The sequence below is a fragment of the Arvicanthis niloticus genome, chromosome 18, assembly GCF_011762505.2.
Source record: "Arvicanthis niloticus isolate mArvNil1 chromosome 18, mArvNil1.pat.X, whole genome shotgun sequence".
NCBI classification, from domain to species: Eukaryota; Metazoa; Chordata; class Mammalia; order Rodentia; family Muridae; genus Arvicanthis; species Arvicanthis niloticus.
This window is the reverse complement of record NC_047675.1, coordinates 29466999-29490909: the sequence shown is the minus strand read 5'-3', so window position 1 is coordinate 29490909 and position 23911 is coordinate 29466999. Positions and strand designations below refer to the sequence as shown.

Sequence of the window (23911 nt, the reverse complement as noted above, 5' to 3'; positions counted from 1 at the left end):
TTCTGGTATCACAAACATAATCTGAATAAGTGCAAGTCTGATTGGGGCTTTGGAACTTCAGGGGAAGCAAACATTGGGTCCAGATCTTAACTGAGAAGCTATTTGTAATTGATACCCAGGGCAAAGGGAAAATCTGTTTCTTTCCAATAGCATTGCATCTCAGGTTACAAGACAGGTCATTAGATAAGCTCCCCGAGGACAAGGAACACCCTTTCAAATTAGGTTCCCAATGCTGTTACAGATTTAAGTGTGCAGTTGATGTTATTAGGCAGAGGGCATTGAACAGATTCTGAAGACTGTCCCTACCACAAACAAAAACCCTTTATTTATTTTAAAAGTATTTTTAATTTAAGATTCTTTTGAAAATCTCATACATGTTCCTTGTCCTTGGGAAGCTTATCTAATGTCCTATCTTATAACCTAAGATATAACAATAAAGATGTGGTGATAAAGAGAAATACGAGGTCCTAGGGAGACAGAGGAGAGAGTGCTAGTAACTCAGCATTGAACGCTTTATGGAAGAAACACTAACTGTTCTGAAGCTTAGTTTATGAGCAGAAGCTCACAATAGAGATGGAGGGAAAAGACTGGGTAACTACCTCAGCCATGATGTATACTTTGGAGGTTTATAAGTTCCTTTCCACATTGCTAGGATGAAATACTGGACAAATGCAAATGTCCAGAGGAAGGGTTCATAGTGTGAGGGTACAGTCTATCATGGCAAGGAGTTATGGTAGAAAGAGCAAAGGCAGTTGGTTGCACATTATCCACAATCTGCAAACGTGGATACATGAATGGGATGCCTAGCTCACTTCCAATTCAGTCCAGAATCATATCCCATGGATATGCCAGCCACAATTATGGTAGTCTTTGCCATTTCCTAACTTGATTTGTATAACCCATCCCAGACATGCTCAGGAACATTTCTCCTAGATGATTACAGATCTTGTCTAATTGACAATCGATATGAATTTTCACAAGAAGTAAGGGAATTCTGATATCCAGATATCCTGAAGTACTCAAATGGGTACTTTGTATTCACAGTCATCTTTCCCTGAAAGATGCTGATTTGAGAAGACTACATCTCCTAGTGATATTTACTTCAAAAAAGCAAGTCAAGATAGACATTTGTAGATCCCACAGAACTGAACTGGCCCCCCACCTCGTACTCTGTCTTCGTGACCTTGGAGAAAACACTTAGAACCTCTGTTTTTCCAACCCTGGTATTAGGCAATAAGGTTTATAAATACTCAATTATTTGGGATATTTCACTTCCTGCTTTCCATTGCAAGAAGACACTCAATGGACAGAGGTCAGCCTTCATGGCCTATGGTGACACTAAAATTATAGCAAAATGCCCCATGTTTCCCAATGGAAGTTATACACTAGTTTTTTAGTAATAAGCTGACATTTGTTGTTTAGTCGTATGTTCTTTCATGTTCACAACACATATGTACAAGCTGGTCTCTATATAATTTCTCTAGCTGCAATGACATATAATATGTACAAACCAGTCTCTATATAATTACCCTAGGTGCAATGGCATATAACATAATACAAGCTAGTTTCTACAAAATTACCCTAGCTTCAATGACATATAGGTGATACTATTGCCTTCCAAAATTTCAAAACATAGCTATACGTTTTCCAATCTGTCAATACAGTGTTTTGAATGCTAAAGTCAAATTGAATTAAAAAACTGAATGAGGTAAAGACTGGGGTGCTTAAATAGCAATAGGAAAGGTCTGGGAATCCAATGCCTTTACTGGGGAAGAAAAATAAAAGGGGAAAAGGAGTTGTGTGTGGTAGCATCTATAATCCCAGGTCAGGCAGGAAGATTATTATTTCAAAGACATCCTTTGACTACATAGCACGTTTGCAACCTGGTCTATATAACACCCAGTCTCAAAACAACAGCAATATCATCGAAGACTATTCATTAGGTTTAAATATAAGCTTGATGAATTCTAGTAAAGTTTATTTACACAGTTTTAATTTTGCTTGACTGGTAAAGTCATTATCTTTTGGAGGTTTTGTGAGATTCTCATTATGATTATTAAATATGTATAAAGCTATCATTTTAATTTGTTATATCACAAATACCAGAAAGCTCAATATTAAATGAATGATTCATTTGCTTCAGAATGAGTTTGGCCTGGCACTTTAAAAATTTTAAAGGCATACCCCATAAACCTCCATATTTCTACTTCTATCTTTTAACACCAACTTAACATTAAAAATTGGCCCATCCTGATTGCAAAAGGCCTTCTGAACTATCTTAAAAGTCAGAGATTCTGTACACAGGAAAGAAATTATATTTTTCCTTAAATGAGAAACAACTTCTGGTCTCATGTAGATTTTTCCGACAATCATAAGTCTGCCGTGGGAATGATGATTGTTGTTTGTATTTGCTGTTGCCTAGTGAATGAGATCTGCTTAGGCAGTACACAGTTGGTGCTAACCACCAGAGCAAGGCCTGAGGATCTTAACCGGTGGGATTCTGAGAGACTGATGGCATTGTTAGGAAGAAAAGGATGGGGCAATGCCCCTACTTGTAGAGAGAGCTTGCAGGTATCCATTACAGTGGTCCTGGGTTTGGACTATCTGAAGTCAGGCAAGCAAATCTTCTCAGTGTACCTTTCTTGGTTAGAGTGAAACAGGATTCACTTTAGGGCATTGTATCTAGAGAACTCTTAGAAGCATTAATTTTTAGTCCCCAAACTAAAACAGGTCAGCTGCAGGAGCACCTTGGCTCTGAAAAATGCCCTCCTTTCTTCTTACCCAAACAGACATTCCTTTTCCAAGGCCATCATTAGTCAGATGTTCCAAAACCACTTTCCTTGTCCACCAGCATCTCCCCTGGCTCACTCTCTCCTGTGGGTGAGCCCCCTCTTCCAATGACTTCAAAGCTCACCATCACAGAGAAGACTAGAGGATATTGCTTTTTTTTCCCTCCCTGGAACTGGTGAGAGGCATAGAAACCATTAAGTTGGATTCATTTACTTGGCATTTGATTGACACAATCTATGCCACATTTAGAAATAGGCAGAGGTTTGTTGATAGAGCCAAGGCTGTACTATAGAAATCAGGTTCAAATCCCAAGCATTCTCCCTAAGATAAATTCTGCCTTTATTGCACTTGGCTACATTCTACATTTTTTCAAAGCTGAAGACTAACCACAGAACTTCATTTTGCCTTCTTTTCTTGATAACATAATTTCATATATATGTATGATAGGTAGTGATCAGATATTCACACAAACAAGCTAGAGATTACAAAATGTCCTGCTGGATTCCTCTAAGGAAGTGAATTAGATATTTATTGACTGTGATGTCCATCTGCAATATATACATTGATATTTGGCCCCAGGAATTCTATTGTCACAGAATTATTTTCGAGACAGAATAAAATAAGCAGAGAAAATTTTATTGGATAAACTGGCATAGTATTTAAATTAATGTTATAAAGGGTGTAACAAAAAGAAAAACAATATCACTTCTGTGGTCTAGGTAGATTTTCAGTACATCTGCAGAGGTCCATGTGCTGATATCTTTAATATGGGTATGTTAAGAGCTGGTGGGACCTTTTAAGATGTGGGGCCTATTTGGATGAGAATTACAAATAGGAAAAGTGTAACTCTCTTGGTATCAGCATCTATGGATTCATTCAAGTAGATGAAATAACACTTAGATAATAATAGTAGATTTCAATTTTTCTAAATTTTCAATGACTTCAACATGTTTCACAAATAAAAGTAGTTCCAGAACAAAAACAAACAAACCAACAAACAAATGATGTGGAACCCAGTGGGAGGTCACTGGGGACATTTCCCTTCAGTGAGATTAGAATAGTTCTCAGAGGAGCCTGGTCAGGTTTTTTTGTTTTTGTTTTTTGTTTTTTGTTTTTTGTTTTTTCTGGACAGGGTTGCTAAAGCAGCATTAGACTGTCCCTCCATGATTTCTGACTTTCTGACATGGCATGTGATTCTTTCCTCTTCTACTCAGTCTCATCATTACACTGTATACTATGTGACACATACAAAGGTGATCTCAGCGAAGTTCAGCAGCTGTTGGTGCCATGCTCTTTAAATCTGTAATCTAAAATGATACTTTTGCACTGCAAGCTACTCAACCTCAAGTATTTCATTATAGTAGTGGAAAAGGACAGAGACAAATCTGATGGATTATCGAAGTGTCTTCCAAAGGCCCATATGTTAAAGGCCTTGGTCCTCATCATCTGGTGCTGTTAGGTGCTCTCAAAACTTCTAAAAGATCCGTCCTGTTCCGATGAAGTCTTCTGGTTATGAGAACATACCCTTGAACAGAGCTTGGCACCCCTTTTCCCTTTTGCTTCCCTTTCTAGCTGCCTTGGGGTATTTTTGTCACTATGATTAACTGCTTTCCACAGCCATCATCACACTTACAGGGCAAGAAGGTTAAACAACTGAGTTTAACTTCTGAAAATATGGGCCAAAGTTAATCTTCCATTTTCATAAGTTTGTTATCTCAAGTAGTTCCATGGTAACAGAAATTTGATAAATTCAGCAAGCTCCTTGTCTTATATTTATTTGATAAGATTTTTATCCTAGGTCAGTCTCACTATATACCATCGCTGACCTCAAACTCATGATCTGCCTACATCAGTCTCCCATGTGATTCACCTACATATATATACCTTCAAGCCTGGTAGTGTTTTTCCTTTAAGAGTTTTCTGCCAACATAACTTAGCCTAATGACAGAACGAATATATTGGAGTAAATCAGTCAATATTTTATTTGACTTAAGGCCCTTTCCATGAGATGGAACCTAAATATGACACTGCTTGGATGACCAATTCTATGCCCCTCTCATGGCAGACTTCTTTTCCTTCCTCTCCTGTATTTCTTCCTTGGGAATCCTCAAAATCTTGTCTCTGTCTTCCTTTATTTCCCAATCAGAGCCTACTGTGGGAAGGCTTCCTTTAGTCTAACTTCAGGACATTGTAAACAGGGTTTTTGGGTAAAATAATTAGCATAAGAACACAAGCCGATGCAAATAACCATAAAATGACTCCTAATAACATTAAACTATACCCATAGATTGATGCCTTAGTCAGCCATCATCAGAGAGGCAGCAGATGGGAACAAATGCAGAGACCCACAGCAAGACATTTCACAGATAAAGAGACCTAGGAACACACAGCTCTAAATGAGATTTCCCTACCAATTCCCACCCCTTAGAGCTTCCCCCTTTTTCTCCTTCCTAGTCATTTTAATATTGCCCATTGAATGCTGAATTAAGCAGAACTTTATTTCCAGCATACCCAGGTAACAATTAGCACCCTTTATGGAACTAGAACCCCAAAGCTGGCTTCTAATCTGGCTATGATTAAGCCTTATTTTATACTTTCGAAGGCACACTCTTTAATCATGATCCTCTTTGACTCCAACTTTTTGTTTGCTTGCTTGTTTGTTTGTTTCACTGTATATTTTGCAGTAGCCATGTTTATTTTCCTATTACAAATTGCAGAGAAAAACAGCTTAATGCCAGCAGTGGTGGTATCCACGATCCTCCAAGCCCGTGTGAAGCTAAGGCAAGAGAATCTCAACTCTGACCCTTGCTTTTTCTACACAGTGAGACTTTACACCAAAAGAACAACAATGCAACAAAAACAAAATCCCCAAAAGCCAAAATAAAGAAACAAAATCTTATGGGGAAAAGGGAGTTCTTTAGGCTCACCATTTTAGAAGTTCTTATTCATCATGGTAGACAGGACTTGATGGCTCCAGGAATTTATACAGCAGAAAGAAGGCACCTGGTGGCACTGGGTTTCTGGATTTCTTCTTTCCTTTTATTATTCTACATAAGATAGCAGCCTATGGGATGATGCATCTCACACTCAGAGTGTCCTTTCCCTCACAGTTAATTCTTTGTGAAAACACCCTCACAGATATAATTCAGAAGGCGTGACTTAGTAATTTCTTATATGATTCTCAACTCAGTGAAGTTAATGTTCAAGGTCCATCATCACAATTCCAATGACGTCATCTGATGTGAGATTACTTTGTTAACTGTCAGGAAAATGCTCATGTATTCCAGTAGAAGGTGGCTGGCCCTGGGATCAAGCTAAGATCTGAATATGAGCTCTTCCATTGGCCAGCTCCATAAGCATACAGAGAATTTTCTCTGAGCCTCATTGCAACAGTGATGTAGACTCACAAACATCACCTGGAAAATGGTAGGTACTTTTGTGGTTGGGGAACTTGGTTCTATTTGTCATTAATGTTATATTATAACTTTCTTGATCTACAACTGTTTGTAAAATGATGTGATATTTAATTCTTTATCCTTTTGCATTATGGTCTGTCCAAAAGACTCCAAAATGCCTCACATACATTTACTCTTCTCCAAGGCTTTGTGGGACTCTCAGTAATAACTCGCCTGAAGTCACACAGGTAGGAAAGTCTGAACCAGATCTAATCTTGTGTTTAATGATGTCAAATTCTGTGTTCTTCCTATTGTACCCAGCCTTTTTCCAGGTGCCAAAGGGGTTGTCAAAATTTCTTCTGAGGAAGAGAGATGAAATTGCCCTGGATAATTTGGGGGCAGATGAAAAGAAAGCTTTCAAGTTTATAACACACAACTTTGTCTCCTTCAGGGGCCCCGAGGAGCATCTAACGGTGATATTGAGTTTTGGTTTGGTTTATGTGTTTTCTGTGACACAGAGAGAATGTTTTTGTTACTTTTGCTGTTCTCTGCCAAGTATTCTGTTTGGTCACTCATTAACTGAGGATATATGGCTTGCGTCTCTTGTCTTTTCTCTCTTTTCAGTAAGAATGTGTAAGACTGAAAAGTATCTACATAATAGATCACTTTTTACTTTCCTCGAAGAACCCATTGTGGGGTAATTAGCAAACAGCCTGCAAAATGTTATCGGATATAGAAAAAAACCTGGTAGCAGACAACAATTACATCTTCTAGTTAAGAGATCAGCAACTGTCGGTGTGCATTCAGAAAGGAGATTTAAACACCACCCACAAATGTTGCTTGTTGAGTAGTTGTCTATCAGGGAAAACACCAGAGCTTCCATTCCAGAAGCACTGGAAGATGTTGCTATTGCATTTGTCCTACCTTCATTTATAAAATGTTACCTCTGCCACACATAGTTGGTTCAAACTGGAATGTGTTATAAAATATATTCTGTTCAAAGGATCCAGTCTCAGAGACAATCCAGGAACACAAGTGAACTGGAATAGAATTCTGAAACTTCTGTTGCCCATGTGGCTCTGAGAAAACTTAAAAAAAATCCCAGATACCCAGTAATATTCTCATATACATAACATGGTGTCTAATACATTACTTAGAGTATGATTGTGATGATTCAAAAGGATGAACTTTTAATATATAATACCTTTAGGATTTCTGTGACTACAACAAAACTCCTTCATCCTGAGATGTATTTGTCCATTTCCTATAGGCAAGTGTGCCTTTATAAAATTTATTTATGTATTTATATTCCAAATGCTGTTCCCCCCCAACCTCAACCCCTCTCCCTTTTACCTCTGAGAGGCAATGTTATCTTACCTGATTATCTACTTAACCAATTTTAACATTTCTCATGGCCCTAGACCTCATGGCAGTGAGGCATAAGCTGAAAGCTGAACTGTCATCTTGGGAGGGTACCTGAGACCTCTGTGGAGTTCTTATATTCTAGATACTTGTCTCTACTTAGCACTGGACAGATGGAAGCAATAATCTGTCTAATTTTCCAGTTACATGGAAGATTGCTTCACAAATCATAAAGCTGTTCAGATTAAGTTTGTAGTTAGTTGCCTTTCTGTGGATTACAAAGTATACATTTGTCTTCATCTAGTATTGGCTGTGTGGGTAGGGTTTGAGGTAGCCTTAAAAGGCAGGTTTAATAATAGTTGGTATGGATAAACATCAAGATAGAAAAAAAGCTATTCATGATTCATGACAATAGAACATGCAACCAGCATGGAATATAGGAAATGCCAATTGGAGCTACAGTTTTTGGAATACAAATCATTTTTTTGAACCTCTAGCCAAATCTCACCACATTTTTATACCCAGAACATCTATGTCTTCCTTGACTCTTTTCCCCCCGTTCAAACTATATATATACACCCATAGACTGATGACATTCACTGAGTTCTCCATACACTTTGGTAAATCCTTAGATAGATTGATATTTGAGGCCTCTACCAGCCTAGAACTACTTTGAGATCAATGCTTATTGTCTTGGTGCCCATCTCAGTATGTATCAAATAGCAGGTGCTCAATGCTATTTGGAAAAAGGAAAGAAATAAAGAAAAAAGATGAACCTCCTACTAAAGCATTTATATTTTCTCTTGAGAGAAAATTTTTCTGTTGTGAGATATGGAATTTGATGATGATCATATCTATCTGTCCCCATACCTGACACATGCTTCTGTTCACAACCTTTAAGGTGGGGGGAAGTCATAGAATTTTGTTTGTTTGTTTGTTTGTTATGTAAGAAAGAAATAGAGAAGAGATAGAGTGGGGTATCAGTAATCTTTACTTCTAGAGTTTTTGTCCTCTGGGGTGTCTCAAACATTTCAGTTAGAATTAGACTTGACTATGTATGGAGTATAAGCTTGTCCTACTGTCTCCTTTGGGGGGGGGTCTTCAAATACACAGCATCCCATGCTTTACCACATCTTTATGACACACAATCATCACTGGCACTGCAGCTGGAAAACTCAGGTTTCAACATGAGGGAAGGAAGAAATGCAAGACAACAAGATGGAGGTTTTCTTTCCAGATTACAGGAGGTATTCTCTAGTGAGGAATCAAATCCATGTGCACTTGTATGGTCTGAGTTCAAGACTACTGACAACACTTACCTAAAGGAGAGCTAGAGAAGGGGACTCTTCTTCTACCACTTTCCAACTCCTTCTTTTATTGAAAAATATTTTTTCATACAATATATTTTGATTAGCATTCGCTCCAACTCCTCCCAGATCCTCTCCAATTTTCCATTCACTCAAGTCTATACCCTTTCTTTCTCTCATTAGGAAAAAAAAAAGACAATAAAAAACTAAAAATGAACAAACCAGAATATGACAAAACAAGCAAAACAGAAAAAAAGTAGAGCCAAAGACAAAGCATAAGAAACGCATACAGACCCAGAGACGCACATTTGCATAAATAGAAATCCCATAAAACCACAAAATGGAAACTATAATATAGTAAGCAAAAGAAATATAAGGTGGACACAATGTCAGACATTATTAAACAAAGAACCTCCAAAAATACCGTTCAGTTCATTTAGTCCTTTTTGTGTTGGTCATCTATTCCCAGGTATGGGCCCTTGTATACCCAGTGAAACTCCATAGGAGAAAATGATTGTTTCTATTGCAAGCAATTTTCAACTGCTGATATCTCCAGGGTTAGAATGGGGGCTTATGTCCACTCCCCCTCTTGATGCTGGAAACCCATGTGGCTTAGACCTGTTCAGGCCCCTGTGTATGCAGCCTCAAATCTTTATGAGTATTGGTTTTGTTTTGTCTAGTTGACCTTGTTTGCTTGGTGTCTTCCATCCCTGCTGGTTCTTGCAATCATTATTTCACCTTTTCCACAGAGTTTGCTGAGCTGGAGTGGGGTATGAGGGGATTGAGACATCTCATTTCTGACTGAGTGCTTCAAGATATCTCATTCTCTGTATGTTGTCCAGTTATATGATTTTATTTTTTCCCACCCACCACAGGGCAAAGCTTCTCTGATGTTGGCTGAGCAAGACAACAGCAAGACTGATCTACGAGTAAACAGAATGTCATTAGGAGTCATTTTATTTCTATGTTCCTTTAGCAGAACAGTAGTATCTGGTTTTCTCCCAGGTCCACTGGGATAACCAGCATCCACAACTTTATGAAGAAATAAGAAAGAAAATAAAACACGAAAGTGAAAGGAGTTACATTTCCCTTTTCTGTGAAGACTCAACTCCCTGAATGCCATTTCTCCTGGAAACTATATTTCAGATGTCTATCTCAGTACAAGACAGGGAAAGGAGGGGGTGCTTGCTTCTTAGTGTCAATGCAATAGCTCAAAGATACCTACCAGTAAGAAAGAAACAAATAGGCACTAATTTCCTGTTCGCCCCAGGCACAGACACACATTTTATCTTATTCAGTTCTGGCAACATCCCTTGGAGGTAACTGTTATTACTTCCACTTTGTGTATAGAGACTGTAGTGCAGAGAAGCTAACAGACTTGACTAAGAAGCTAGCAAAGGATGAGGAGAAAATAGAAGCTTAATCCTAATGTAAACTACCTCCTTCTTCTAATGGTTAACTCCAGACACAAATGTAGGAGAGGGAAGAAGGAAGACATGGCAGCATATCTGATACAAAGGACAAAATGCCCTTGGATTTCGGTCTCAACGTTTGGTGTAGAATATTAAATGCTCATGGCTTCTTTAATGTACAGGCATTTGTCTGACTGACAACATTTTCTGCATACATGAATTTTGAGACTATTTTGAATATCAGTCAAGAGCTTTGTATTGGTGTTTGAGGAGGGAAGAGGAGCACTGATTGCAAAACTTCAAAGTCTGACTTGTGGAGTGGTCCTGCTGCCCAGTGGCTTGTAAGGATTTTTCTTATGCTAGTGCAATGTTAATGCTTTTCTAGTCTGAGAGTAGAGGCCTGCTGGGCTTCTTAAATGTAGGCCATTAAGGGAGTCTGTTAGTTATCTTGCTTCTTGCTGTGACAAAAAAAAAAAAAAAAAAAAAAAAAAAAAAAAAAAAAAAAATCAACTTCAGTAAGGAAAGGTTGATTTTAGCTCACAGTTTGAAGGTCTGATCCAACATGGTGGGGAAGGTGTGGCATCATAGATAGAAACATAAGGTGATTTATTACATTGCATCCTTGGTCAGGAAGCAGTGTGGAAGAGTGAATGTGTGTGATCAGCTTGCTTTCTCCTTTGTATTTTGTCCAAGATGAAGCCCGTAGAAAGATGGCAGCCATATTTAGTTGTGTTTTTCTATGTTAACATGATCTATATAATCCTCAATGATATGTCTAAATACTGGTTTCCAAGGTGATTCCAGATCTTACCAAGTTGACAGTCAGTATAAACCATCACATGGATATGAAAGAACCCAGATGTCCTTAACAGAGGGATGGATGTAGAAAATGTGGTACATTTACACAATGGAGTATTACTCAGCTATTAAAAATAATGAATTCGAGAAATTCTTAGGTAAATGGATGGACCTAGAAATTATCATCCTGAGTGAGTTAACCCAATTCCAAAAGGGCCTGCTCTTTTTCAAGGCTAGGAATTTGATGGTTGGGCATGTATTACTTTTTGTGCAATTGAAATTTGTATGGTTTATTTTATTTTTAGTGCACATATGTAAGTGTTTTGCCTGCATGTATGTCTGTATACCAGATGCGTGCCTGGTGCCTTCAGAGGTCAGGAGAGAGCATAGGCATTGGAATTAAGTTTGGTTATGAACTATGGTGTTGGTGCTGAGAACCAAACCTGGAGCCTCTGCAAGACAGACAGTAAGTGTTCTTAACCACTGAGAGATTGCTCCATCCCATCCTATTTTTAAAATAACCCAAAATCCAGACTCCCAATTTTCTCAGTCTAGTGAAAATAAATTGCTGATCTCTGGGATGTCTTGGACTAGTTTTTATATAAATTATCTTTAATAATCTTAATATTTTACCTGTGAAGCACAGTATTGCTTTTTTGGTAACTAGATAGTCTAAGAGTGCAAGGCTCTGCAGAAATGAAATGGCTAAAATCATGATCATCCCAGTCTTCTGGCTTCAAACATGATGTTGGTTTCTTGCATTCTGGTTCTGGCTCAACATTTTTGTCTTTTGGTCCATAATACACTAGCTCTGGCTGTCAGAATGTTAATGGCACCACCACCTCTTTCATGTAGAGGACCATATTCATTCATATCTAATCATTCAATTGACTTCTCTAAGACACAGGTCAAGCGTTTCAATGCTTTTCCTAACCACAATACTCAGAATCATAGTTATGATAAATGGAATTTTTCACTTCTTGAATTTGAAAACCAAATGTTCCATCTGCTGATCTTGTTCTTCAGTCACAAGTGCGGTGGAACAGCTGGGTCACTTATACTAATCCATAACAATTGTGGACTCAGTTGGAAAACTTAAATTAAGTGCCCAAGCCTGATTTCCTAGAGCTTCATCTCAGGCAACATAAATACACGGGCCTTTCCATGTTTCGTTTTCATTGGGGCTTTATTTCTCTCTCTCTCTCTTTTTTTTTTTCAAAACTGCTGCCACCCTTTCAGACCTTTCCTGTTCAGAAAGCAATATGACATACAGAAATGAGAGTAGCGACAAACCAGTCAGGTTGTCTATTTTGCCTAACAAATCATATCAAATAGTGGCTTAGGTCAATAGTCATTTATTTGGTTACCATTAAAACAGAACTCAGGAGGAACAGTTCATCTGCTCCAGCCCTGTAAATGATAGGTGGAAACTGAAGGATCCATGATCAGTCACTCACATGTTAGCATGTTATTTCTGTTAGCTGACCAGATGGGAAACACCTGATATCTGTTAGCATATACGTTACCATGGATGTCATTATCTTAGCACCATGTCTGGGTCCCAAAGGCAGGTACCAAAGGAACCTCTCAAGCTAGCCCAAGAAGTAACACTGTCATTTCCAATATGTCCCCTTGATTGACCTGGCACTAATCTTTAGAAATCCCCAATGGGTAGAGACAGACCCTCCCTCTAGTGCAAGGTGTATCAAATAATTAATGATCCTATTTGAAATCTGTCCTAAAAAGCTACTTGAGAAAGCATCCAACCCTAAAATGTAGTTTTGTGTGATCTGTGGCAATGACTAGGCAGTCCTAACCTCCCTTTCTCCTTTTAGTGACTGCAACAATGTGATCTTACACAAATGGTAGAGTCTAGAGTAGATTACCACCCCTTCTTCCAAATGCAATTGGCTCTCTACTTGCAGTCTTATTTTCATTCAATTAAAGCTACTTGAATATACTAATTCCTCTTTTTGCAAAGCTCTAGGACCATTCTTTAACGGTCCTTTTTAGACTGACCAAATGATTTTGGCTAAATAAAATTATTTAGACCACTATAAATCCTGTTATGACCTGAAGATTATGTGGTTTTCTTAACTGTTCTCTTCTAAACACATCATGCTTAAGAAGACAGTGATGATTGAGTTGCAAACCAATGGGACATATATGGATAAGCAAATCCAATAATAATTCATGCCAATGAGGTCAGGTTATAATTTCAATACAGGCTTACTATTTACTTTCGAGGAAGTCAAATTATGAGAGTTTATCTAGGAAAATTTTCCAGGGAAAAAGCTAAAAAATATTTAGACAATTTCCACCTACACAACCAAATTATAGTGACCTAGAAATCATATTTAGTTTTGGTAGCACACTTGGCACCATAATGACTGGGAGACCCTACCACAAAACATAGAGAAGAAAAATCCAACTCAGGTGTGGGCACAGATGGCCACACATGAAGATTTGATATGATTAAAAATAGGGAAATAGTGGTTAATGGTGAGTTGTATGTTGGCCGGGCATGAACATAAGAAGATGCAGTAAGTTATGAAAATGTTTTAGGCCTTGATATTAGTAGTGGTTACATAGTGCCTTTATAACAGACAAACATGTCATATCCTAGAAGCAGTAATGACCAAGGAACATGCTCTCAGTAAGAGCCTCTTTCATTTGCAGAGATCTAGATACCACCTCATTTGATGCTTGGAGTACTTAAAATAGGAAGAAATCTTCAAGGAAATATTTTATATATTTGAATAAAACTGTTAATTATTGCTTTCTGTTGTGAAGGCATGAACCAGGGAAAAGATAAAAGCATCTTTCAAATTTAATGTCCCAATTAATTAATTTTTACTTATAAAACTGGAGCTTTTGCCAAGGCTTCTGGAAGCATTATAAAAGATTGATGTCATAAAGATAAGAATTTAACTAGGTCAAGCCCAACCATCAGATAATTCTTAATTAGGAATGAATCTCTCTGTAATTTCTATAAAATTGGCTGAATAACAGATGACATGCTGAATTACTAATGTAATTTAAGGAGTATATGATTTTAAATGGCAAGCTCCCTTCTCCCTGCTTATTTCATCAATGGTGCTATCTGCCTTGATTCATTCTGCAGGTTGTTGTTTATTTTTCAAGTTCAGAAAAAATGTCATCTTTAATTATGGATGGTGGCTAGAACATGTATCCCCCTGCGTGCCTCCTCTCAGTACGGAATGTAAAATACTGGCTGGGAGAGGAAAACATGTGCTTGTGTCAGAAGAGGCATCATTTCCCAAAGGTCACATTTGAAAACTTGTTCAGTGAGTCAGCCTGGAACTTGTGGGCTGTGTGCCATGGTTTTCAAGAAGCAGAAAGGTCAGCCCCTCTAGGCTACTCTAGATCTTGCTAAGGAATGGGACTTTCATGGGGGTGGTGGGGAAGGAAAGGGAGAATGTTGGAGAGACTTAATGAGCATTGTATCACATCATGGATGGCTTGAAGAGATGCAATACTGAGCAGTCGTGAGCTCTGAGAACACACCAACCCTTATCTGACTTTAGTGAACTTCAGTAACAGGTGAAAGTGGGGTCTGGCAATTGGGAGACATCTCAGCAGATACAGTGTTCATTGTCGAGGCATGAAGACAGAAATATAGATCCCTATAGACCCTATAGGCATGAAGATGGAAATATAGACCCTGCTTAAAAGCCAGGTGTGGTGGTGTGTGTCGGTAATCCAGACCTTCGGGGAGGGAGGTAAACATAGCAAGATGCCTGGTGCTTGCTAGCAAGCCACGATAAGGAAAATTGTAGGTTCTGCAATTAGCAAGAGACCCTGTTTCAAAACCTAAGGTGGAGTGCAATGGAGGAAGACTCCTCATACAGGCATGTGCACCTGCATGCACAGGTGCACACACACACACAACTGGGTTATGATGATAAATATGGAAATTGTGGTTAATGGTGAATTCTATGGTGGCTGTGCACAGAAAGAAGGAAACTCAGTGAGTGATAAGGATGTTTAGTTCTTAATGTTAGTAGTGGCTAGACACATATATACAGAACTACAGAAATCTGCAAAATTTTGTTTCTAATTTTTGACCAATGAGAATTACACAGTAATATAATGACACATACCTCTAAAGAACTGATGTGACAATATAAAGTATCCATCAAGTGATCTTAACTGTTGTAAATAATAACATTCCAATATTAGTAAGAAATTTTTTTCATTTATTTTGATTGGATATTTTATTTACACTTTAGATGCCATCCCCTTCCCCCATTCCCCCCCCCTTAGAAAAATCCCTATCCCATGCCCCCTTTTCCTTTTTGCATTTATACACTTTTTTTTTAAATGTTAATCAAAGGCTTTATAAGTTTGGTAATGCTCAATCAGAGGTGTAACCCACTACCCAACCTAAATATATCAACTATCTTTGACTGGTGGAGATATGTGAACATCTGCCTCCCTGTCTCCCCCCTCTTTCTCTCTCTCATCCCCTAGCTTCTCCTCTCCTTCTTCTCCTCCTCTCCTATTAGTAAGAATTTCTACTAGCGCAAATTTGTTCCTTACTTCTGCATCAGAATCAGCTTCAATACTTGTTAAAATTACAGTATCCTGGACTTACTCTTGTCCAACTGACAAAAAAAGAAATCAGGGAGATGAAATTTGAAAATTTGCTTTTTAGGAAACTCTTCACATATCCAAAATAATATCTGCATTAACATTATCTCCTGGCTGGAGATATAGCTCAGTTATTATCATATGCCAGAAGTCCCAGAACCAATCCCCAGCACCACAAAAATCAGGAATTTTAGTGCTTGTCTCTAATTCTAGCACTTGGGTGGTAGCGGTAAGAAGATCTGAAGTTCAAAGGTATCTGTGGCTACATAGCAAATTAGAGGCTAGCTCAGGATACATATAACCCTGTCTTTAAAAGAAAGTGTGACACATTGGCCCAGTAACTTAGCATTTACTTCAAGTATAGATGGATTAATGAGAATTATTCAACTGAGTCCAGAAACATCAATGTAGACCCATCAGACAAAGGAGATATGACCCCTCTTATTCAGCATTTGTTGTGTCTTTATTTGAACTCTCTTATTTATTATTTTTTTTGGCTATGAAATGATGCATTGATATTATCCCATATTCAAGATTGCCAAGGTTAAGTAGGCTAAACTAACACCCACAGATGACACCTACTTTGGACTAGTCACCAAAATGAGGATGACGTCACAGCTTGGCCTTTGAGGCACTGTGTCTTCCTAAATAAACTTAAGATGCTCTAAAAACAAACAAACACACAAACAAGATAAAATCTGACTACATTAAGACAGTATACTGGAATGGGGTACTTATATGATGATATCAGATAGAAAAAGTATGTCCATTCTGTAACACTAAGTAAAATCTTACTCCCTCAATCTTTAGTCTTTGAAAGAAAGATAAGTTTCCTACCACTTGGGTACTGCAGTACTTTTCATGAATATTTTTTCAGGTAGTGCCTGCTTATATGGCTTTTAACTTCCCTTTCTGCAGAATAAATACTACCACCTAGCACTTCAGTGTATAGTTGATGAGCACAATTGCCTTGGGGCCCAGTGAGAGTATTTGAGCATCTACTTTCATATGCACCGACATAGATACCCTAGTGAGGAATTCCCAATCAGCCTGTATTGGTACAACTGCTGATGAGGGCTCGGGCCAGAGAAACAGAGACCATAGAGCAGTGGTTCTCAGCCTTTCTAAGGCCAAGACACATTAATAGGGTTCTTCATGTTATAGTAATCCTCTAGACATAAAGCAGTTTTGTTGCTCCCTCATAACTCTAGTTTTGCTGTTGTTTTTAATTGTAATATAAATATGTGATATCCAGGATATTTGATATGTGACCCCCCCAATGGGGTCAAGATCCATAGCTTGAGAACTGCTGCAGTAGATTTATTCTGAACTCTAGAGAAGGGGGCTACAGAGAGGAAGTGTAACTAGCACAAAAATAGCAAGAGAATAGACTCCCCACAAGCTCTTGCATAGGAATATAAGCTTCAGTAATGAAGGATAAGCAGTGGATTTCAAAGGAGATGGAAGAATAATGCACATTGATGATAAGGCAGAGATAGACAGGGAGGAAAGGATCCAGAGAGCCATAGTACAAGGTTAAAACTTCCTCAGTAGAAGCCTAAAAGGATGCAAATAATAAAGTGAGGTCACTCAGGCCATCTTTAAGAATTTATTGATGAACTACTGTCCCTGACTTCTCTGACATCTATTTGAATATATTGACTAGTTAAATACTCATATCTTCTCTTCTTATTTGTATTAATTTCTTAGTTTTCTTCTTACATTATAAAGTAGGGCTTCCCCTGCCCAGTAATATAGTGGCTTAGTTTTTTAAAACCAAAAATGTTTACTCTGTGACTAAATAGTACTTATAGATAGCATCCTGAGCCATTCAAGTATGGACTGAATTTTGATATATGCATATCACATCTAATTTGATTCCACACATTGCTATTTATATCGTTTTTTGTTGGGCATTCTTAAAGCTATCTATTATTCTGTTGGATATGTAGGTAGGTGAGGTTAGCTCCGTTTGCAATTCAAAAATGGGTTTAGTTATTCATGTGCTCATTTCACTATAAAATGGTGAATTTCTAAAAGGATCCAATGGGAAGAATGGAAAACCATCTTTGGTTTCGAGTTAGCTAGGGCACATTTAATTTTGCCAAAGCCCGGGTCAAATTTAGAATCTCTTACACTGCTGAATTGTAATGTTGCACCCAAGGAGTGTGACAGGCCACTGAGAGCTGGGTAGGAGACAGAGCATGTCCTGGAAAGAATTATCTTCTATCCTAGAGAAATGACCTATGCAGAATTTCCAACTGTAAAATCTGACCTTATGAATCATGCACCATAATGGCCACTGGGAACAAGAGATCTCACATCTGCCTTCCTGACCTCTGTCCATCCAGTTATCTTCTTTTTTTTTCCTTGAGTGAAATGTAGTATATAGTTTTGTTCATGCCCTTTTAAAATATTTTCTTGATTTTTTTTTAAATTCTCACAAACTTTTGGTTTCAATTGTAAGCAGAGCAGTGTTTAGACTTTCATTTGTGGACTCCTGCTTTCTCTGCTTCAACAAGAGCTCTCAGCATTTCTGGAAATCTCCTATATTAGGACTGCAGAGAAATCACCCAAGGCATCACGAGCCAGATGTTCAAGTCTCGTGATCATGTCACGAGATCTGAGCTAGGGAAAGGTCAGCTCTAGCTATTGTCCAATCAGAACAGGCTACTGAAGCGGCTGTAGTCTTGTGGTTTGTGGTAAGAAGATAAACAGTACATCTTGGTTTTTTTCAAGGTCTGCTCACCCATGTTTTATGCAAACAGAACGTGCCTTCCTGTCGTTTGTATTTTAAAATGGAAGAAATGAAGCTCAGACACTAGAGATGATTTGTTGAAAGCTCCAAGGGGTTCAGGTGAGTGAATATGTGTAGAGAGGAAGTAAGTGAATATGTGTAGAGAGGAAGTAAGAATGACAATTGGAAAATTAAGGAAAATGGCAAAGGCAGCTTTGAGCTCCTTTGAATGCAAAAACAAGCAGGCAGGATAGGTGGAACATAATTGAGAGAGTCTGAACACGTTGACTATGAAAAGTGAATGTTAGTGGTAACCATTTTCTTTAACAAATAAATCAAGTTGGGAAGCATAACCATGAACAATATCATACTATGTCTTGCTGAAGTGGAGCACCCAGGAGAAAGTAAGGCTGAGAAATATCTGTTAGTCAATTTAAAGCACTTTGTGATGCATCTTTAAGTCCCAAGGCAAATGAGAGCAGTACAGTGAGCTTCTTTGTAAACATTTTTTGAGTAGATAGTGGTGTGTCTTTCCCTTCTCCTTTTCTATATTTACTTCAGCCAATCAGTGCACCAAAACCTCAGCATCCACAATTTACCTCTGGTGACTTTTGGACATCTATCCTTAAATATGCACATACTGCGATTGTTGACCTCTGCTCCTGACAACTTTACAGCCAGACGGTAGCTGAGCTCTGAATCTCATTTGGCTGGCTATTATCCTATCTACCCATACCTTTCTTGAGAATCAATAAGAAACAAAGGTTAAATTTTGTGGTTGGGTTTGTGTCCCAGTCCCTCCACTGGAATCCTTGCCTTGTTACAGGAAAAGACTCCATATCCTCCTTTACTAAGAATGTTTGCTAGGGTGCTGGGGTAAAGGCAGCATAGAGCTTGTAGGAGCAGCCAAACAATGACTGGTCCAACCTGAGATCTGAGACCAATGACACTCCAGGAGCCTATTCCTGTCACTACCTGGGGGCTGGGAACCAGAGGCAGAATAGAATGGAGACCCAGGATAGATCTAAACACAACTGGAAAAAAAAAGTCAATGAAATGATTCTTAATGATATTCTGTGATATTCAGACCAGAACTTGACATAATCATCATCAGAGAGGCTTCATTCTGCAACAGACAGGGGCAGATGCAGATACCCACAGACAAACACTGTGCAGAGCTTAGGGAACCTTCAAGAAGAAAGGGAGGAAGGATTGTAGGAGGCAGAGGGGTCAAGGACATCACGAGAACAAAGCCCACCGAATCAACTAACAGGGCGTATAAGGGGTCACAGAGATTGAAGCAACAATCAGGGAGCCTACATAGGGCTGACCTAGGTCCTCTCTATATATTATGGTTGTTTATCTTGATGTTCCTGTGGTTCTCCTAACTGTGAAAGCAGGGGTTGTGTGTGACTCTTTTGTCTGTCTTGAGGATCTGTTTTCTCCTACTCAATTGCCTTATTCAGACTTAATAATGGATTCTGTATCTAGTCTTATTGTATCTTGCTATGCCATGTTTGCTTGATATTCCCTTTTCTGAAGGAGTTGATCTGGGGGAGAGGGGAGTTAATGGGAGGGGCAATGGGAGGAAAGAAAGGGAGGAAACAGTGGTTGGGAGTAATATATGAGAGAAAAATAAGAAAAATAATAGAGAAAATGAATGTGCCCTCTCCATTTATCCAGGCCCAGATATTTTATGAACCATATGGCATTCTTTCATCATATCGACTGTACCAGTTTTTATAGGTAGTTGTATTTATTCTGTAATTAATGAGTAAATAAATAAAATGTAAAGATTATGCATGGATACTTGGCCCCAAGGTCTGGAAATAACTAAAATTAAGCATCTCTAGAAGAAAAGTTTGGGCTTCAATTGAGGAGAATAATTTATCTTTGAGGGTTTTCCAAAATGCTTTAAACCAATGTTGCAGTATTTGTTTCAATAAAAACTTTGTGTAGGGTCTTGAAGTCTTCATCTGAAGTTTAAAAAGGAAGCCTATATAGTTATACATGGAAATTCAGCATTTATGCTATCACCTCTGGTCCTTAAACCTTATTGTTTTTTTTTTTTTTTTTCCCATTTGGTCCATATGTACCTTAGTTCCAGGGCAACCAGTCAAATAGCTAGGCACAGTGAGGATTTTGGAGGTGGGGCTAATGGCAGTATTTCGGGCTGGAAAAATTACTTTGGATAAACTAAGTATCATATTTTATTTCTGTGTGGCCTGGCTCCCATTTCTATGTTGAGATTTGTTTTATAGAATTTATTTTAAGCTTTATTATTAACATCTTTTTAAAAAATAATAATAAAAAAAATCACACATTGGAATTAACCAGACCCAAAGACCCTTTTTATTCAGGTAGAATAGTCATTGAAAACAGAAGGCGCCTTGCATTGTTTTTTATACTTTCACTATCAAATATTTTTATGCACCTTTGCATACCAAATGCACCTTTGCAAACCAAATAATAACAATAACAATAATAATAATAATGATGACAACAGAATTAGAACTAGAAAAACAATTAGTCTCATACTTTCATTCATAACTCATGCTTATTACATGCATTCACCTATTCCTCATCCCCTAATATTTAGCCAGTATTGAACTTGACCAACTGTGTGACATTAGACAATCATCCTCATGTCTTCATGTTTGATATGAAGTAGAATAAGGATCAAATAACTGAACTTGTGTGTACCTTATTAGCAGAAGAACACAACACATGTTGTGGAAAAAATGTAAACATCCCAACCTTTTCCTAATGAGCTCTGATGGCAATACTAATTGCACACAGCCCCAGATCCCTGGTATCCACAAACCCAGCATGTTGCTGCTTTGAGCAGGCATGGGCATGTGTGATGGGGACATCCTTCTCTAAGAATATCCTTCCAGAGATTGTTAAAATTCTCTCAGTAAGGCGCTCAGGAGAGCATGCAGAAACCTTGTCAGAACCAAGCACATAGTGAGCAATCAACACATTCCACTTTAAAACACAACTCTGTCCCTCGTTGCACAATTTAAGATAAATAATCTGAGCATATTGGATTTGGTTTCATGGAAATAAATAAGGAGGTATTAGGAATGGGGCCTTAGAGAGTGAATCGAGGAATTCCTATGGTTTGTGGGATTTTATTTTCAATCATTAAAATAACACAGCTTTCATGCATATATTTCCTCAGGAGGCTGAATCTCAGCAAATATGTGAATCTAGAAAAAAAAGATAAGGTAGAAGTCTCAAACAGACTTAGCATATGCTATTTTTAAATAAAAAATAGATTCTTTTATATTGGGATATTGGCACAGCAATGTGTTTTTTGTTTCTTTACAGAAATATGATTTTAAGTTCACGGGTACATGGTCTTCATCAAACATACGTGTCTGTGTTCTCATTTACATGTAAATTTTCTGAATATCCGGAAACAGGTGTGCCTGCTCCTCACCCTTTTTCTAGAGAAATGCTAAGAACAGTAAGCTTTTCTGATGAATATTTTTTCTTAAATTATTTTTCAAGACTCTCAGGACCATCTTTGTAATCAAATTATTTTATAATTTAAACATTTCTAATTTTTTTTCTGCAAAGAAGAAGAAACAAATAACACTGGAGAAAGCACTCTGATTGTCAAGACAGCACAATGTGTCACTGGCTGGGGAGACATTTACACAACTTACAGAGAGATATAAATATATTAGTTTGGGGATTGTTTCTTTCAAAGCAGATATTACAATGTCGCAAACATCATACCCTCAAGCCAAGGTATATATTAATGGCTTCATTATTAAAATCTGGTTACTGTCTCAGAACCATAAGTCTGTCAGTTATGGTAATTTTTATTAAATGTAACCATACATATTAATAAAAGTTTTCAGTTCAATAGAGCATCAACAATAACCACATATTTTACATTCTGGATAAGTTGGGAAGTAATATTTTTTAAGTTCAAGAAAATGTTGCCTAAGTTAAAGGTGTGTGTGTGTGTTTGTGTGTAGTCTGTGTGTATTAATGTATGTGTTCTTGTGTGTGAGTACATGTAGAGGTCAGAGGTCATTGTTGAGTATCATCCTCAGTTGATTCCCTACCTTGTCTTTTTAAAACAAGATGTTTTATTATGCCTTTATCACACTAATTCAGTGACACTGGATAGCCAGCAAGCCCCAGGGATCCTCTACTCTCCCCATGGTGGGAATTACAGGTTTGCATCACTATGCAGGGTTTTTACTTGGTTGCTGGGGATTGAACTCAGGCATTCATGCTTTATACACTGACAGATCTTCGTAGCCTGTCAGAATGTAAAGCTTTAACTAGAATTTGCCAACTCTAACCTAGTCAGTACATTTGTTCTACTCTCTACTCAAGTGCAACATAACATTTGACTAAAAGAAAATACAGAGAATAGTCTACAGAATGAAGGCCATGCTCTCTGAGCATGCCATGGGGTGCTCTTTGTTCTCTTGGTCCATATTACTTCAACAAAGGATTTTCCCACCTCCCTCCTCCTGTCATCTTCTAATTTAAGTTTATCTCCAAAGCCTGTCTCATTTATGATGCTACATTGTGTTTCCATTCTGCCTTACCTGTACATATCCATGTCCCATTGTATTAACAATAAGATTTTCAATATATCTCAGAGGATCACATAGGCTGGTGTAAAATAGACACTACTTAAGTATCTGCAGAATGAGAGTTATCCTTTCCTTCCTCAAAAAATTTTTGGCTAGCATGAAATAATTTCTTATGAATAGCCAAATCAAATTTTAGTTGGGATGTAAGTTTTTTTTTTATATGTGGTATATAATTACAAATTAATTATTATTAATTATTATATATACAAAATGTGATAGACTCTTGATACTATATTTGTCACTAGAGGTTTCATAAAATAAATTTATTTCAGTTTGGATATGGAAGACATAGATTTGATGTGTGTGTGTGTGTGTGTGTGTGTGTATGTATGGTGAGGGGGCTCAGAAAAATAAAAGATCCTGAAAACTCATCATGGAAATTTGACCACAAGATATCAAAAGAACAGGTTGAATCATCTTATGACAAAGAAATGCTTCTCATTTTAATCAAGCATATGATAATCCATGCAGTGATCAAGTATCTAGATTGTTTGGAAGGAGCTGGCCATTCTCCTTCAGGTTAGAGGGACTTGAGCATAATTCATGCATCACAGACTGGGCAAGCTTGAACTTAACTTACAGATGGAAAGAAAGACCTATTTTCCTTTCTAAATTGCAGAGGAATCTGTATTTCTACTTTTTTATCTTCCTTTTCTCCCCAGTTCTTCTCCTTTTAGTCTCATTTGCTAAGATTACACACAGGACCAAAGCAAAACTGCACACCAAACACACCCCGGCTTCATCATAAGTATTTCAAAGTACACTATTAAGGCAAAAAGAAAATCGAATCTTATTAACAGGATTAACTTCTGAACAACAAGTCCCAAAATCCATTAGAAAGAGAATTGACGGTGTCAGCAATAAGGCTCTG

At 37.8% G+C, this 23911-nt stretch overlaps 1 long non-coding RNA gene across 1 annotated transcript in view; it reads right to left on the bottom strand.

Annotated features, from left to right (window-relative positions):
• Positions 1–23911, bottom strand: part of LOC143434892 (uncharacterized) — a 228529-nt gene that overhangs the window by 9929 nt on the left and 194689 nt on the right. The gene's annotated exons all lie outside the window — the stretch shown is intronic.